The 15899-nt window shown below is 38.6% G+C and overlaps 7 non-coding genes across 7 annotated transcripts; all 7 read right to left on the bottom strand.

Moving 5' to 3' along the window:
- Positions 1 to 1740: 1740 nt before the first annotated feature.
- Positions 1741 to 1812, bottom strand: Trnap-cgg (transfer RNA proline (anticodon CGG)). Its single transcript has one exon. It is a non-coding gene; the product is annotated as a tRNA-Pro (tRNA).
- Positions 1813 to 2434: 622 nt separating this feature from the next.
- Positions 2435 to 2506, bottom strand: Trnap-ugg (transfer RNA proline (anticodon UGG)). The gene has a single exon. It is a non-coding gene; the product is annotated as a tRNA-Pro (tRNA).
- Positions 2507 to 4677: 2171 nt separating this feature from the next.
- Trnap-agg (transfer RNA proline (anticodon AGG)) lies at positions 4678 to 4749 on the bottom strand. Its single transcript has one exon. It is a non-coding gene; the product is annotated as a tRNA-Pro (tRNA).
- A 1015-nt stretch (positions 4750 to 5764) lies between these two features.
- Trnap-agg (transfer RNA proline (anticodon AGG)) lies at positions 5765 to 5836 on the bottom strand. Its single transcript has one exon. It is a non-coding gene; the product is annotated as a tRNA-Pro (tRNA).
- Positions 5837 to 9677: 3841 nt separating this feature from the next.
- Trnap-cgg (transfer RNA proline (anticodon CGG)) lies at positions 9678 to 9749 on the bottom strand. Its single transcript has one exon. It is a non-coding gene; the product is annotated as a tRNA-Pro (tRNA).
- A 3393-nt stretch (positions 9750 to 13142) lies between these two features.
- Trnap-agg (transfer RNA proline (anticodon AGG)) lies at positions 13143 to 13214 on the bottom strand. The gene has a single exon. It is a non-coding gene; the product is annotated as a tRNA-Pro (tRNA).
- Positions 13215 to 14245: 1031 nt separating this feature from the next.
- Trnap-agg (transfer RNA proline (anticodon AGG)) lies at positions 14246 to 14317 on the bottom strand. The gene has a single exon. It is a non-coding gene; the product is annotated as a tRNA-Pro (tRNA).
- Between the last annotated feature and the right edge of the window lie 1582 nt (positions 14318 to 15899).

Below are 15899 nucleotides of genomic sequence, written 5' to 3'. Positions count from 1 at the left end.
TATTTTATCGACCACGAAAAGATGAAAGGCAAAGTCGACCTCGGCAGAATTTGAATTCAGAACATCAAGCCGAACGAAATACCGCTAAGCCTTTTGCCCGGCGTTTTAACGCCTCTGCCAGTAAGCCGCCTTACACTGCAATAAATGCTAGGGGTCAGGTAGGCAACGCCGTTTCAAGTGTTTTAACGACAAGAATCACCACTAGCTTCATCGGGTGACTTACCCTTTATTTATGAAATATGAATGAAAGTGAAGCGACAAAAAGTTCAGATGGTGCTGGATACGAACCCGTGGCCCGTGGACCCCGAAAACAGGATCATGGAGACCAATAAGTCTCCTGCACCGCTGCGTCCCCATTGTTTGCATTTTGGTTTACAGTCAATTCGCTGTGTGGTAAGTAGCTTGCTTACCAGCCACATGGTTCCGGGTTCAGTCCCACTGCGTGTCACCTTGGGCAAGTGTCTTCTACTATAGCCTCGGGCCGACCAAAGCCTTGTGAGTGGATTTGGTAGACGGAGACTGAAAAGAAGCCCTTTTTATATATATATATATATATATATATATATATATATATTTATATATATATATATATATATATATATATATATATGTATATATATATATATATATATATAAATATATATATATATATATGTATGTATGTATGTGTGTATGTATGTGTGTGTATATGTTTGTGTGTGTGTGTTTGTCCCCCCAACATCGCTTGACAACCGATGGTGTGTTTACGTCCCCATAGCGGTTCGGCAAAAGGAACCAATAGAATAAGTACCTGACTTGCAAAGAATAAGTTCTGGAGTCGATTTGCTCGACTAAAGGCGGTGCTCCAGCATGGCCGCAGTCAAGTGACTGAAACAAATAAAAGAGTAAAAGAGTAAATTGCGGGTAAATATATATAAGACGACGGAAGTGTGTTCAGCTATTTTGCCGAACGACCTATGCAAATGATTTGTTTCTAATGATCAAATGTATGTGCTGTACATTGGCTCGCTCCTCCCCTCAAATCAACGTTACCTAAACAGGTGCACAGTGTACCACACGTCAGGTGTCGAAGTGATCACAGTACAAAATGAGTTGAAGTGATTTACTCGGGAACACAACGCTCCACGCGGTTTAGGAGTTGAAACCCTCAATGGTAGGGTGACAAACACACATACATACATACATACATACATACATACATACATACATACATACATACATACATACACACGTATGAGTGGCTGTGCGGTAAGTAGCTTGCTTACCAACTGATTTCGGGTTCAGTCCCACTGCGTGGCACCTTGGACAAGTGTCTTCTACTTTAGGTTTGGGCCGACCAAAACCTTGTGAGTGGATTTGGTAGACGGAAACTGAAATAAGCCCGTCGTATATATATATATATATATATATATATATGTATATATATATTTATATATATATATATATATATATATATATATATATATACACATGTATGTGTGTGTGTATATGTTTGTGTGTCTGTATTTGTCCCTCCCAACATCGTTTGACAATCGATGCTGGTGTGTTTACGTTCCTGTAACATAGCGGTTCGACAAAATAAAATGATACAACGAACTCGTTCAATTTACTATGCCTAACATTTTGCAATAAAACCTTCCTTGCAAGTTGAATTCAACACATCAAACTATCTCGAATTTAGAATTGAGTTACAGATATTTCAAACGGTGTTTTAAAAAGTGTAATATCATAAAAATTAAGGGGCTCGTCCGGGATTCGAACCCGCGACCTCTCGCACCCGAAGCGAAAATCATACCTCTAGACCAACGAGCCAACTGTGAAAACAAGAATTGAACATATATAAGAAATAGTAAACTCTGAAACTTTTCTTTCACACGTATGTCTCTATTTCACGCCAAGTAGAATCACCGCTTCAAGGGTTAAACGGAGAATCATTTTATCGATTCAATGAAATTGAAGAAATTTGTGAAACCATTTTTATTTTCTTCCTATTATAAGCACAGAGCCTTGAATTTTGGGGAGAAGGGCAAGTCGATTACATCGTTTAAATGGCGCTTATTTTATTGATCCCGTGAGATCGAACTTCTTTCATCCTTCGTGGATGCTAAAATAAAATGCTTGGGGAATATTCAAACCCGAAAGAAAAATATTCACTGTATTTATCAGTGGAAAAATTTCCCTCTGTAGACAGTTAGGTGCAAACAAACTACGTAAGTTTGGAGTATTCACTAAGCAGGCTGATGAAGGGATGCACATCTCGGGGGTTTTCTCCTCTTCAGCGCCAGAAACCGGAAAGGGAAACGCTGTGAGTTTCGAACTGCGCACATCACTGCTTAGAGTTTTCGTTCCGCATTTTAGATTTATTTCTGTGCCAAAATATTTTGTAGCAAATATAGAGTAACAGTTATTTTATTTTATTTATTTAAAAATGACAGGGCTCGTCCGGGATTCGAACCCGGGACCTCTCGCACCCAAAGCGAGAATCATACCCCTAGACCAACGAGCCTCGCTTGCTGGCGGTAGTCTAAATTATCATATTTCTTCTTAAAAAGCAAATATTAATAAGTGAATCCGAAAATATACGGGAAGTAGTAAACTCTGAACCTCAACTTGCACGCATGTGTATCTATTTCACTACATACCTTTGCATTTTTGCTTGTTGCAGTCATTAGAGTGCGGCCATGCTGGGGCAGCATCTTGAACAATTTTAGTCAAGCGAATCAACCCAAGTACTTATTTCTTTTTTGGAAGCCAGTTGCGTATTTTGTCGTTTTTGCTATTGATCAACCGCTAAGTTACGGTGACATAAAAACACCAACACCGGCTGCCAAGCTGTTGAGGACGACAAACACAGAAATAAGACACACACACACACAGATATATATATCCAGCATGGCCACAGTGAAATGACTGAAACTAGTAAAATAATAGTATATATATATATATATATATATATATATATATATATATATATATATATATATATATATATATATATATATATATATATATATATATATATATATATATATATATATATATATATATATATATATATGTATATATATGTATGTATTAGGACGGGCTTCCATCAGATTCCCCAAAAAACAAGAACTTGGTCGGCCGGAGGCTAGAGTAGAAGACACTTGTCTAGAGCAGTGACTCTCAACCACTTTTTTTTTTTTATCTATGGTCCCCTTCGGGTACTTTTTCAGGTGGGCCACCATTCCCATAGCCATTAGATGTTTGAAAGTTAATTTTACAGATACTGCTTTCAAAATTATTATTTTGCTGATCGCATATTCAGTTTGGCGGAACTATGTCGGTTGAACTATGTGAAAAATTAGAGAGAGAAACATGGCGGTTCCTTGTAATGAATGCATCCAAAGCAAAATCTTTCCATGGGCCAGTAAAATAATATTGTGGACCCAATTTATTATTTTGCATATGTGGACCCACAAAACTGTTATATGGACTCCGGTAAAGAACCACTGGTTCAGAGGTGTGATTCTCTTCTCCGATGCGAGAGGTCTCAGGTTCAAGTCACAGATGAGTACCGGTTAATTATTTTATTCAATAATAACCGGAGATATTCTGAAACATCGGAAATATCCTATAGGCACAAGGTTCGACGTTCTGAGCGAAAGGGTTAGATTACATCGACTCCTGCGTTCAACCCCTACTTATTTCAGCCCCGAAAGGGTGAAAAAATTTCACCTCACAACGTAAAGACGGGCAAAATGTTGCTAAGCACTTTGTCCGGCATGATAACGATTCTGCCAGCTCGCTTCCCTCGAAACATGCGAAATATCAAAAACACAAACTCGTTCAATTTACTATGCGAAATTCTTTGCAAAAAAACTTGCAAGTTGCATTAAATAATGTTCATATCGTGTTTTTTGTTTTTCTATTTTCTTTTCTGTGTGAATGTTCAGCTTACATAACCGGTCTGAAATCAAAAGCCTTCTGTAGGAATCATAAACTTTCTTGTCCATCATGGAATGTGTTTCCACATTTAAAGTTTAACAAATGGAAGAACAATAAAAACAGATATTGTTATTATTTGGGGATGATCTCGGCCTACCTATTCAGTCTGAAGATGGAAAGGACAGGGCAAAACCAGAGGGGAGAGGAGAAACAAAGAACAGGAAGTCATAGAAGAGGTTTACAGAATATGTGATGAAATAACTCTGACAAATAATAATAATAATAATAATAATAATAACAATAATAATAATAATAATAATAATAATAATAATAATAATAATAAATGCCCGGATGCAGTACCAGGCAGTGGTTCTCGTGGCTTCTGATCTTAATTGATTGGAAGTGTTATCACGTACATTGTTTTGTCTTGGTATTAAAGATGGGCTACAGCAAATATTCTGCTTAATACCACAGATTTGCTTGTCAGTTGTTTGACGTTAACCAGTTGAGCATGTCCCTTCGTGGCTGGCGATATGTGCATCTCTGATCATGAGCAGAAGTAATTGGGGAGCTTCTTCCCAACATCCACGCCTGTGCTTATGTTAAAAAATCTTTGCGAAAAAATTTCATGCTGAAAGTAACTCATAGAAATCTACAGAATTTAAAATTGGGTTGAGGAAATAAAGAAAAAAACGTTTTAAATAATATAGTATCAGAAGTGTAAATATAAAAGAAAAGCTGAAAAGTAATGGGCTCGTCCGGGATTCGAACCCGGGACCTCTCGCACCCTAAGCGAAAATCATACCCCTAGACCAACGAGCCAACTGACAATACCCGCTGAAAATTATCTAGTAATTGTAACTATGTAGTGGCGAGTTCAGTCTCTTGGAGTGGTACTTAAACAAGGATCTTCTACAATAGCTTGATGTGTGGCTGTTGAACTTCTCTTTCTTTCTTTCGCTCTTTCTCTCTACATCTCTGTTTATGTGTGTGTATATGTGTTAGTGAGAGAGTGTACGCGCATATGTGTTGGTGTATGTATGTATTTGCCTTTGGCGCCAACATTCTATCGCTTGGCAGCTGTTGTTGGTTTGTTTATGTCGCCGTGATATAGCGGTTCGGTGAAAGAAACCCCATAAAATAAATATCAGACACAAAAAATAGGTATTGTGGATTCATTCGACTACACCCTTCAGTGCTCCAGCATGATCGCAGTCCAGTGGCTAAAGCAATTAAAGGACGAAAAATAAATTCGACGTAAATTCGACAAGGATCGAGAAACGGACGGGAGTTTTGAACATGAATAGGCGCTGGCGTGGCTTTGTGGTAAGAAGCTTGTTTCCCAACCACATGGTTCCGGGTTCAGTCCCACTGCGTAGCACCTTGGGCAAGTGTCTTCTACTATAGCCTCAGGCCGACTAAGCCTTGGGAGTGGATTTGCTTGGAAACTGAAAGAAGCCCGTCGTATATATGTATATATATATATATATATATATATATATATATATATATATATATATATACACGTATGTATGTATATATTTGTGGGTTTGTATCTGTGTTTGTCCCCCACCATCACTACCATCACCGCTTCACAATGGATGTTGGTGTATTTACGTCCCCTTAACCTAGCAGTTCGGCAAAAGACGCCGATAGAATAAGTACCGGGTTTGCAAAGAATAATTCCAGTGGGTCGATTTCTTCGACTAAAAGGCGTTGCTCCAGCATGACCAGAGTCAAAATGACTGAAACAAGTTAAAAGGAGAAGAAGAATGTAAAAGAATAAGAGAGTAATTCAAGCCATTACAAAAAAAAAAAACAAAAGAAAACGAAAATTGGGCTCGTCCGGGATTCGAACCCGGGACCTCGCGCACCCTAAGCGAAAATCATACCCCTAGACCAACGAGCCAACTGATGAAATCGAAGGCTTTTACAATGAACACTAAAATCGAAAGCTCTTAAATCCAACTCTTTCTCATGTCCATCTGTTTTACTCTATGGAACACATCATTTGTGATAGAATGTAATGTTCTATGATCGGTTTATTATAATTATCAATCCGTCATAGTATTATACATGATCTACAGCTCATCTTTTATTTTTTACTTTTTACTTGCTTTTGTCAATAGAACGCGGCAACGCTGACGCACCGCCTTGAAGACGTTTTAGCCGAACAAATCGACCTCTGTACTTATCATTTTCTGATAGCCTCCTGCTTATTCTAATATTAGTTGTTAACGATAGAAGAAGGCTTTGCAGCAAATATTAATTAGTGCGTCCAACCTAACTTGGAATATTGTTTATAACGCCGTAGACTGCGGTAAACGTCCCAAGAAATTATCCGTGTAGATGACAAATGCTTAGAAACAGATATAATATGGGCAGACGATATTTCGGTAGCACCGGCACATGGCACTGTTGTATCACGGGATTTCTCCATATCGCGGATCATCAGCGACAGGTAGCCAAATTCCGGATGCCAGAACGACAAATCAGACAAACCGATATAGTTTTAACACTGGTTAATCTGTCAGTGAACAGATATTGGTATCAAGTTTTTAGCACAAGGGTAAGTTGATTACATCGACCCCAGTGCTCAACTGGTACTTATTTTATCGACCACGAAAAGATGAAAGGCAAAGTCGACTTCGGCAGAATTTGAATTCAGAACATCAAGCCGGACGAAATACCGCTAAGCCTTTTGCCCGGCGTTTTAACGCCTCTGCCAGTAAGCCGCCTTACACTGCAATAAATGCTAGGTGTCAGGTAGGCAACGCCGTTTCAAGTGTTTTAACGACAAGAATCGCCACTAGCTTCATCGGGTGACTTACCCTTTATTTATGAAATATGAATGAAAGTGAAGCGACAAAAAGTTCAGATGGTGCTGGATACGAACCCGTGGCCCGTGGACCCCGAAAACAGGATCATGGAGACCAATAAGTCTCCTGCACCGCTGCGTCCCCATTGTTTGCATTTTGGTTTACAGTCAATTCGTTGTGTGGTAAGTAGCTTGCTTACCAGCCACATGGTTCCGGGTTCAGTCCCACTACGTGACACCTTGGGCAAGTGTCTTCTACTATAGCCTCGGGCCGACCAAAGCCTTGTGAGTGGATTTGGTAGACGGAGACTGAAAAGAAGCCCGTCGTATATATATATATATATATATATATATATATATATATATATATATATATATATGTATATATATATATATATATATCATCATAAATATACAGGGATTAGCAATTGAGTTGCTTCTCCAACATACTGAAAATTCAGAAATAGCAGTCAAAGAACTACTGATTCCAAACTACAAATTTTCTCTAAAGCGGATGGCGATATTTATGGCACACATAGAACAAAAAACCGGAGGGAAAAGCGTAAACAAAACCAAGCCTTTAGTTAATTGGATACGAATCGTTTCATGGTTAAGTGAATGGAAATTTCACTATTCCAATCTTCAGCCCAAATATTCTTTGAGGTGAGGTGCCTGAACTCACTAGCCGATGAATTCGTAAGTGCCTTTCTTATCGTTGACTTTTGGTGTCGCATGGCCAAAAATTACCGTGAATTTTTTTAGAGACACTTTCAAATTTATCAGAATATTTGGGCTGAAGATTGGAATAGTGAAATTTCCATTCACTTAACCATGAAACGATTCGTATCCAATTAACTAAAGGCTTGGTTTTGTTTACGCTTTTCCCTCCGGTTTTTTGTTCTATGTGTCCCATAAATATCGCCATCCGCTTTAGAGAAAATTTGTAGTTTGGAATCAGTAGTTCTTTGACTGCTATTTCTGAATTTTCAGTATGTTGGAGAAGCAACTCAATTGCTAATCCCTGTATATTTATGATGATAAATAGTTCTACCGATAAAGGTTTTTTTCATACTGAACTACTTGGCAAAATTGTTAATTATTAATTCTATTATTAATTGACGATTCTCTGCCCTTATTCTTGTATATTTTATATTTGATATCTCTAAGTTAGATGGTTAAACCGTAAATCCTTCCACACAGGACTTTTTCATACGGGACTATTTGTGACGCACATGGAATAGATTTTCTTTGAGGTGAGGTGCCTGAACTCGCTAGCCGATGAATTCGTAAGTGCCTTTCTTATCGTTGATTTTTGGTGTCGCATGGCCAAAAATTACCGTGAATTTTTTTAGAGACACTTTCAAATTTATCAGAATATTTGGGCTGAAGATTGGAATAGTGAAATTTCCATTCACTTAACCATGAAACGATTCGTATCCAATTAACTAAAGGCTTGGTTTTGTTTACGCTTTTCCCTCCGGTTTTTTGTTCTATGTGTGCCATAAATATCGCCATCCGCTTTAGAGAAAATTTGTAGTTTGGAATCAGTAGTTCTTTGACTGCTATTTCTGAATTTTCAGTATGTTGGAGAAGCAACTCAATTGCTAATCCCTGTATATTTATGATGATAAATAGTTCTACCGATAAAGGTTTTTTTCATACTGAACTACTTGGCAAAATTGTTAATTATTAATTCTATTATTAATTGACGATTCTCTGCCCTTATTCTTGTATATATATATATATATATATATATATATATATATATATATATATATATATATATATATATATATATATATATATATATATATATATATATATATATATATATATATATATGTATATATATATATATAAATATATATATATATATATGTATGTATGTATGTATGTATGTATGTATGTGTGTGTATATGTTTGTGTGTGTGTGTTTGTCCCACCAACATCGTTTGACAACCGATGGTGTGTTTACGACCCCTTAGCGGTTCGGCAAAAGGAACCAATAGAATAAGTACCTGACTTGCAAAGAATAAGTCCTGGAGTCGATTTGCTCGACTAAAGGCGGTGCTCCAGCATGGCCGCAGTCAAGTGACTGAAACAAATAAAAGAGTAAAAGAGTAAATTGCGGGTAAATATATATAAGACGACGGAAGTGTGTTCAGCTATTTTGCCGAACGACCTATGCAAATGATTTGTTTCTAATGATCAAATGTATGTGCTGTACATTGGCTCGCTCCTCCCCTCAAATCAACGTTACCTAAACAGGTGCACAGTGTACCACACGTCAGGTGTCGAAGTGATCACAGTACAAAATGAGTTGAAGTGATTTACTCAGGAACACAACGCTCCACGCGGTTTAGGAGTTGAAACCCTCAATGGTAGGGTGACAAACACAAATACATACATACATACATACATACATACATACACACGTATGAGTGGCTGTGCGGTAAGTAGCTTGCTTACCAACTGATTTCGGGTTCAGTCCCACTGCGTGGCACCTTGGACAAGTGTCTTCTACTTTAGGTTTGGGCCGACCAAAACCTTGTGAGTGGATTTGGTAGACGGAAACTGAAATAAGCCCGTCGTATATATATATATATATATATATATATATATATATATATATATATATATATATATATATATATATATATACATGTATGTGTGTGTGTATATGTTTGTGTGTCTGTATTTGTCCCTCCCAACATCGTTTGACAATCGATGCTGGTGTGTTTACGTTCCTGTAACATAGCGGTTCGACAAAATAAAATGATACAACAAACTCGTTCAATTTACTATGCCAAAAATTTTGCAATAAAACCTTCCTTGCAAGTTGAATTCAACACATCAAACTATCTCGAATTTAGAATTGAGTTACAGATATTTCAAACGGTGTTTTAAAAAGTGTAATATCATAAAAATTAAGGGGCTCGTCCGGGATTCGAACCCGGGACCTCTCGCACCCGAAGCGAAAATCATACCTCTAGACCAACGAGCCAACTGTGAAAACAAGAATTGAACATATATAAGAAATAGTAAACTCTGAAACTTTTCTTTCACACTTATGTTTCTATTTCACGCCAAGTAGAATCACCGCTTCAAGGGTTAAACAGAGAATCATTTTATCGATTCAATGAAATTGAAGAAATTTGCGAAACCATTTTTATTTTCTTCCTATTATAAGCACAGGGCCTTGAATTTTGGGGAGAAGGGCAAGTCGATTACATCGATGCCAGTGTTTAACTGGCGCTTATTTTATTGATCCCGTGAGATCGAACTTCTTTCATCCTTCGTGGATGCTAAAATAAAATGTTTGGAGAATATTCAAACCCGAAAGAAAAATATTCACTGTATTTATCAGTGGAAAAATTTCCCTCTGTAGACAGTTAGGTGTAAACAAACTACGTAAGTTTGGAGTATTCACTAAGCAGGCTGATGAAGGGATGCACTTCTCGGGGGTTTTCTCCTCTTCAGCCCCAGAAACCGGAAAGCGAAACGCTGTGAGTTTCGAACTGCGCACATCACTGCTTAGAGTTTTCGTTCCGCATTTTAGATTTATTTCTGTGCCAAAATATTTTGTAGCAAATATAGAGTAACAGTTATTTTATTTTATTTATTTAAAAATGACAGGGCTCGTCCGGGATGTCTCGCACCCAAAGCGAGAATCATACCCCTAGACCAACGAGCCTCGCTTGCTCGCGGTAGTCTAAATTATCATATTTCTTCTTAAAAAGCAAATATTAATAAGTGAATCCGAAAATATACGGGAAGTAGTAAACTCTGAACCTCAACTTGCACGCATGTGTATCTATTTCGCTACATACCTTTGCATTTTTGCTTGTTGCAGTCATTAGAGTGCGGCCATGCTGGGGCAGCATCTTGAACAATTTTAGTCAAGCGAATCAACCCAAGTACTTATTTCTTTTTTGGAAGCCAGTTGCGTATTTTGTCGTTTTTGCTATTGATCAACCGCTAAGTTACGGTGACATAAAAACACCAACACCGGCTGCCAAGCTGTTGAGGACGACAAACACAGAAATAAGACACACACACACACAGATATATATATCCAGCATGGCCACAGTGAAATGACTGAAACTAGTAAAATAATAGTATATATATATATATATATATATATATATATATATATATATATATATATATATGTATGTATGTATGTATGTATGTATGTATGTATTACGGCGGGCTTCCATCAGATTCCCCAAAAAACAAGAACTTGGTCGGCCGGAGGCTAGAGTAGAAGACACTTGTCTAGAGCAGTGACTCTCAACCACTTTTTTTTTTATCTATGGTCCCCTTCGGGTACTTTTTCAGGTGGGCCACCATTCCCATAGCCATTAGATGTTTGAAAGTTAATTTTACAGATACTGCTTTCAAAATTATTATTTTGCTGATCGCATATTCAGTTTGGCGGAACTATGTCGGTTCCTGAGGAATTTCAACCATGTTTCGTGGTCTGCTACCACAACAGCTCCTTTATAGGATCCAGTTAGCTGAAGACATCATCAGGAGGAACCACGTCCGGTTTCGGCCCCTACTCCTCTACCGTTTTGACGTGGCGGGGCCCCTCCTTTCGGAGGTGTCTTCAGCTCTGGTGTTGGGTGCATGTCTTCTTTCTTCTATTCCCTGGCCTCTTCGATGCAGCATCAACAAGTGTCAGCGTCCGACTGATCGTCGTGTCAAGTTCCCCTTTTTATATCTGCTGCTAGGCTCCAGCAGGCAGCCCCAGCTCGTTGTCACTTGACACTATCTAAATTTCCCGCTGCTAGGGTCCAGTAGGCAGCACCAGCATATTGTCACATGACACTGTCTAAACTTCCCGCTGCTAGGCTCCAGCAAGTAGCTCCAGCAAGTTGTCACATGACACTGTCTGAACTTTAACTGACAATGGAGGGCGCGAAGCCACTTCAGTGTCAGCCTGTCTCACCTAGACATGTTATGACTTTCAAGCCATATTCGGTCTTCCCGCTTCAGCCATATATAGAAGCTGGCTTTTTCGACCGCCTCCTGTATCCTCCTTATCAGTTTTCTAAGTTCCGAGTTTGAAAACGTATGTGAAAAATTAGAGAGAGAAACATAGCGGTTCCTTGTAATGAATGCATCCAAAGCAAAATCTTTCCATGGGCCAGTAAAATAATATTGTGGACCCAATTTATTATTTTGCATATGTGGACCCACAAAACTGTTATATGGACTCCGGTTAAGAACCACTGGTTCAGAGGTGTGGTTCTCTTCTCCGATGCGAGAGGTCTCAGGTTCAATTCACAGATGATTACCGGTTAATTATTTTATTCAATAATAACCGGAGATATTCTGAAACATCGGAAATATCCTATAGGCACAAGGTTCGACGTTCTGAGCGAAAGGGTTAGATTACATCGACTCCTGCGTTCAACCCCTACTTATTTCAGCCCCGAAAGGGTGAAATAATTTCACCCCAGAACGTAAATACGGGCAAAATGTTGCTAAGCACTTTGTCCGGCATGATAACGATTCTGCCAGCTCGCTTCCCTCGAAACATGCGAAATATCAAAAACACAAACTCGTTCAATTTACTATGCCAAATTCTTTGCAAAAAAACTTGCAAGTTGCATTAAATAATGTTCATATCGTGTTTTTTGTTTTTCTATTTTCTTTTCTGTGTGAATGTTCAGTTTACATAACCGGTCTGTAATCAAAAGCCTTCTGTAGGAATCATAAACTTTCTTGTCCATCATGGAATGTGTTTCCACATTTAAAGTTTAACAAATGGAAGAGCAATAAAAATAGATATTGTTATTATTTGGGGATGATCTCGGCCTACCTATTCAGTCTGAAGATGGAATGGACAGGGCAAAACCAGAGGGGAGAGGAGAAACAAAGAACAGGAAGTCATAGAAGAGGTTTACAGAATATGTGATGAAATAACTCTGACAAATAATAATAATAATAATAATAATAATAATAATAATAATAATAATAAATGCCCGGATGCAGTACCAGGCAGTGGTTCTCGTGGCTTCTGATCTTAATTGATTGGAAGTGTTATCACGTACATTGTTTTGTCTTGGTATAAAAGATGGGCTACAGCAAATATTCTGCTTAATACCACAGATTTGCTTGTCAGTTGTTTGACGTTAACCAGTTGAGCATGTCCCTTGGTGGCTGGCGATATGTGCATCTCTGATCATGAGCAGAAGTAGTTGGGGAGCTTCTTCCCAACATCCACGCCTGTGCTTATGTTAATAAATCTTTGCGAAAAAGTTTCAAGCTGAAAGTAACTCATAAAAATCTACAGAATTTAAAATTGGGTTGAGGAAATAAAGAAAAAAACGTTTTAAATAATATAGTATCAGAAGTGTAAATATAAAAAAAAAAGCAGAAAAATAATGGGCTCGTCCGGGATTCGAACCCGGGACCTCTCGCACCCTAAGCGAAAATCATACCCCTAGACCAACGAGCCAACTGACAATTCCCGCTGAAAATTATCTAGTAATTGTAAGTATGTAGTGGCGAGTTCAGTCTCATGGAGTTGTACTTAAACAAGAATCTTCTACAATAGCTTGATGTGTGGCTGTTGAACTTCTCTTTCTGTCTTTCGCTCTTTCTCTCTATATCTCTGTTTATGTGTGTGTATATGTGTTAGTGAGAGAGTGTACGCGCATATGTGTTGGTGTATGTATGTATTTGCCTTTGGCGCCAACATTCTATCGCTTGGCAGCTGTTGTTGGTTTGTTTATGTCGCCGTGATATAGCGGTTCGGTGATAGAAACCCCATAAAATAAATATCAGACACAAAAAATAGGTATTGTGGATTCATTCGACTACACCCTTCAGTGCTCCAGCATGATCGCAGTCCAGTGGCTAAAGCAATTAAAGGACGAAAAATAAATTCGACGTAAATTCGACAAGGATCGAGAAACGGACGGGAGTTTTTAACATGAATAGGCGCTGGCGTGGCTTTGTGTTAAGAAGCTTGTTTTCCAACCACATGGTCCCGGGTTCAGTCCCACTGCGTAGCACCTTGGGCAAGTGTCTTCTACTATAGCCTCAGGCCGACTAAGCCTTGGGAGTGGATTTGCTTGGAAACTGAAAGAAGCCCGTCGTATATATGTATATATATATATATATATATATATATATATATATATATATATATATATATATATATATATATATACACGTATGTATGTATATATTTGTGGGTTTGTATCTGTGTTTGTCCCCCACCATCACTACCATCACCGCTTCACAATGGATGTTGGTGTATTTACGTCCCCTTAACCTAGCAGTTCGGCAAAAGACGCCGATAGAATAAGTACCGGGTTTGCAAAGAATAATTCCAGTGGGTCGATTTCTTCGACTAAAAGGCGTTGCTCCAGCATGACCAGAGTCAAAATGACTGAAACAAGTTAAAAGGAGAAGAAGAATGTAAAAGACTAAGAGAGTAATTCAAGCCATTACAAAAAAACAAAACAAAAGAAAACGAAAATTGGGCTCGTCCGGGATTCGAACCCGGGACCTCTCGCACCCTAAGCGAAAATCATACCCCTAGACCAACGAGCCAACTGATGAAATCGAAGGCTTTTACAATGAACACTAAAATCGAAAGCTCTTAAATCCAACTCTTTCTCATGTCCATCTGTTTTACTCTATGGAACACATCATTTGTGATAGAATGTAATGTTCTATGATCGGTTTATTATAATTATCAATCCGTCATAGTATTATACATGATCTACAGCTCATCTTTTATTTTTTACTTTTTACTTGCTTTTGTCAATAGAACGCGGCAACGCTGCCGCACCGCCTTGAAGACGTTTTAGCCGAACAAATCGACCTCTGTACTTATCATTTTCTGATAGCCTCCTGCTTATTCTAATATTAGTTGTTAACGATAGAAGAAGGCTTTGCAGCAAATATTAATTAGTGCGTCCAACCTAACTTGGAATATTGTTTATAACGCCGTAGACTGCGGTAAACGTCCCAAGAAATTATCCGTGTAGATGACAAATGCTTAGAAACAGATATAATATGGGCAGACGATATTTCGGTAGCACCGGCACATGGCACTGTTGTATCACGGGATTTCTCCATATCGCGGATCATCAGCGACAGGTAGCCAAATTCCGGATGCCAGAACGACAAATCAGACAAACCGATATAGTTTTAACACTGGTTAATCTGTCAGTGAACAGATATTGGTATCAAGTTTTTAGCACAAGGGTAAGTTGATTACATCGACCCCAGTGCTCAACTGGTACTTATTTTATCGACCACGAAAAGATGAAAGGCAAAGTCGACCTCGGCAGAAATTGAATTCAGAACATCAAGCCGAACGAAATACCGCTAAGCCTTTTGCCCGGCGTTTTAACGCCTCTGCCAGTAAGCCGCCTTACACTGCAATAAATGCTAGGGGTCAGGTAGGCAACGCCGTTTCAAGTGTTTTAACGACAAGAATCACCACTAGCTTTCTCGGGTGACTTACCCTTTATTTATGAAATATGAATGAAAGTGAAGCGACAAAAAGTTCAGATGGTGCTGGATACGAACCCGTGGCCCGTGGACCCCGAAAACAGGATCATGAAGACCAATAAGTCTCCCGCACCTCTGCGTCCCCATTGTTTGCATTTTGTTTTACAGTCAATTCGTTGTGTGGTAAGTAGCTTGCTTACCAGCCACATGGTTCCGGGTTCAGTCCCACTGCGTGACACCTTGGGCAAGTGTCTTCTACTATAGCCTCAGGCCGACCAAAGCCTTGTGAGTGGATTTGGTAGACGGAGACTGAAAAGAAGCCCGTCGTATATATATATATATATATATATATATATATATATATATATATATATATATGTATGTATGTATGTATGTATGTGTGTGTATATGTTTGTGTGTGTGTGTTTGTCCCCCCAACATCGCTTGACAACCGATGGTATGTTTACGTCCCCTTACATTAGCGGTTCGGCAAAAGGAACCAATAGAATAAGTACCTGACTTGCAAAGAATAAGTCCTGGAGTCGATTTGCTCTACTAAAGGCGGTGCTCCAGCATGGCCGCAGTCAAGTGACTGAAACAAATAAAAGAGTAAAAGAGTAAATTGCGGGTAAATATATATAAGACGACGGAAGTGTGTTCAGCTATTTTGCCG

This window comes from Octopus bimaculoides, chromosome 1, assembly GCF_046866305.1.
Source record: "Octopus bimaculoides isolate indiv1 chromosome 1, ASM4686630v1, whole genome shotgun sequence".
In the NCBI taxonomy this organism is placed as follows: Eukaryota; Metazoa; Mollusca; class Cephalopoda; order Octopoda; family Octopodidae; genus Octopus; species Octopus bimaculoides.
The sequence above is the reverse complement of the archived record's forward strand: the minus strand, read 5'-3'. Positions and strand labels throughout refer to the sequence as shown.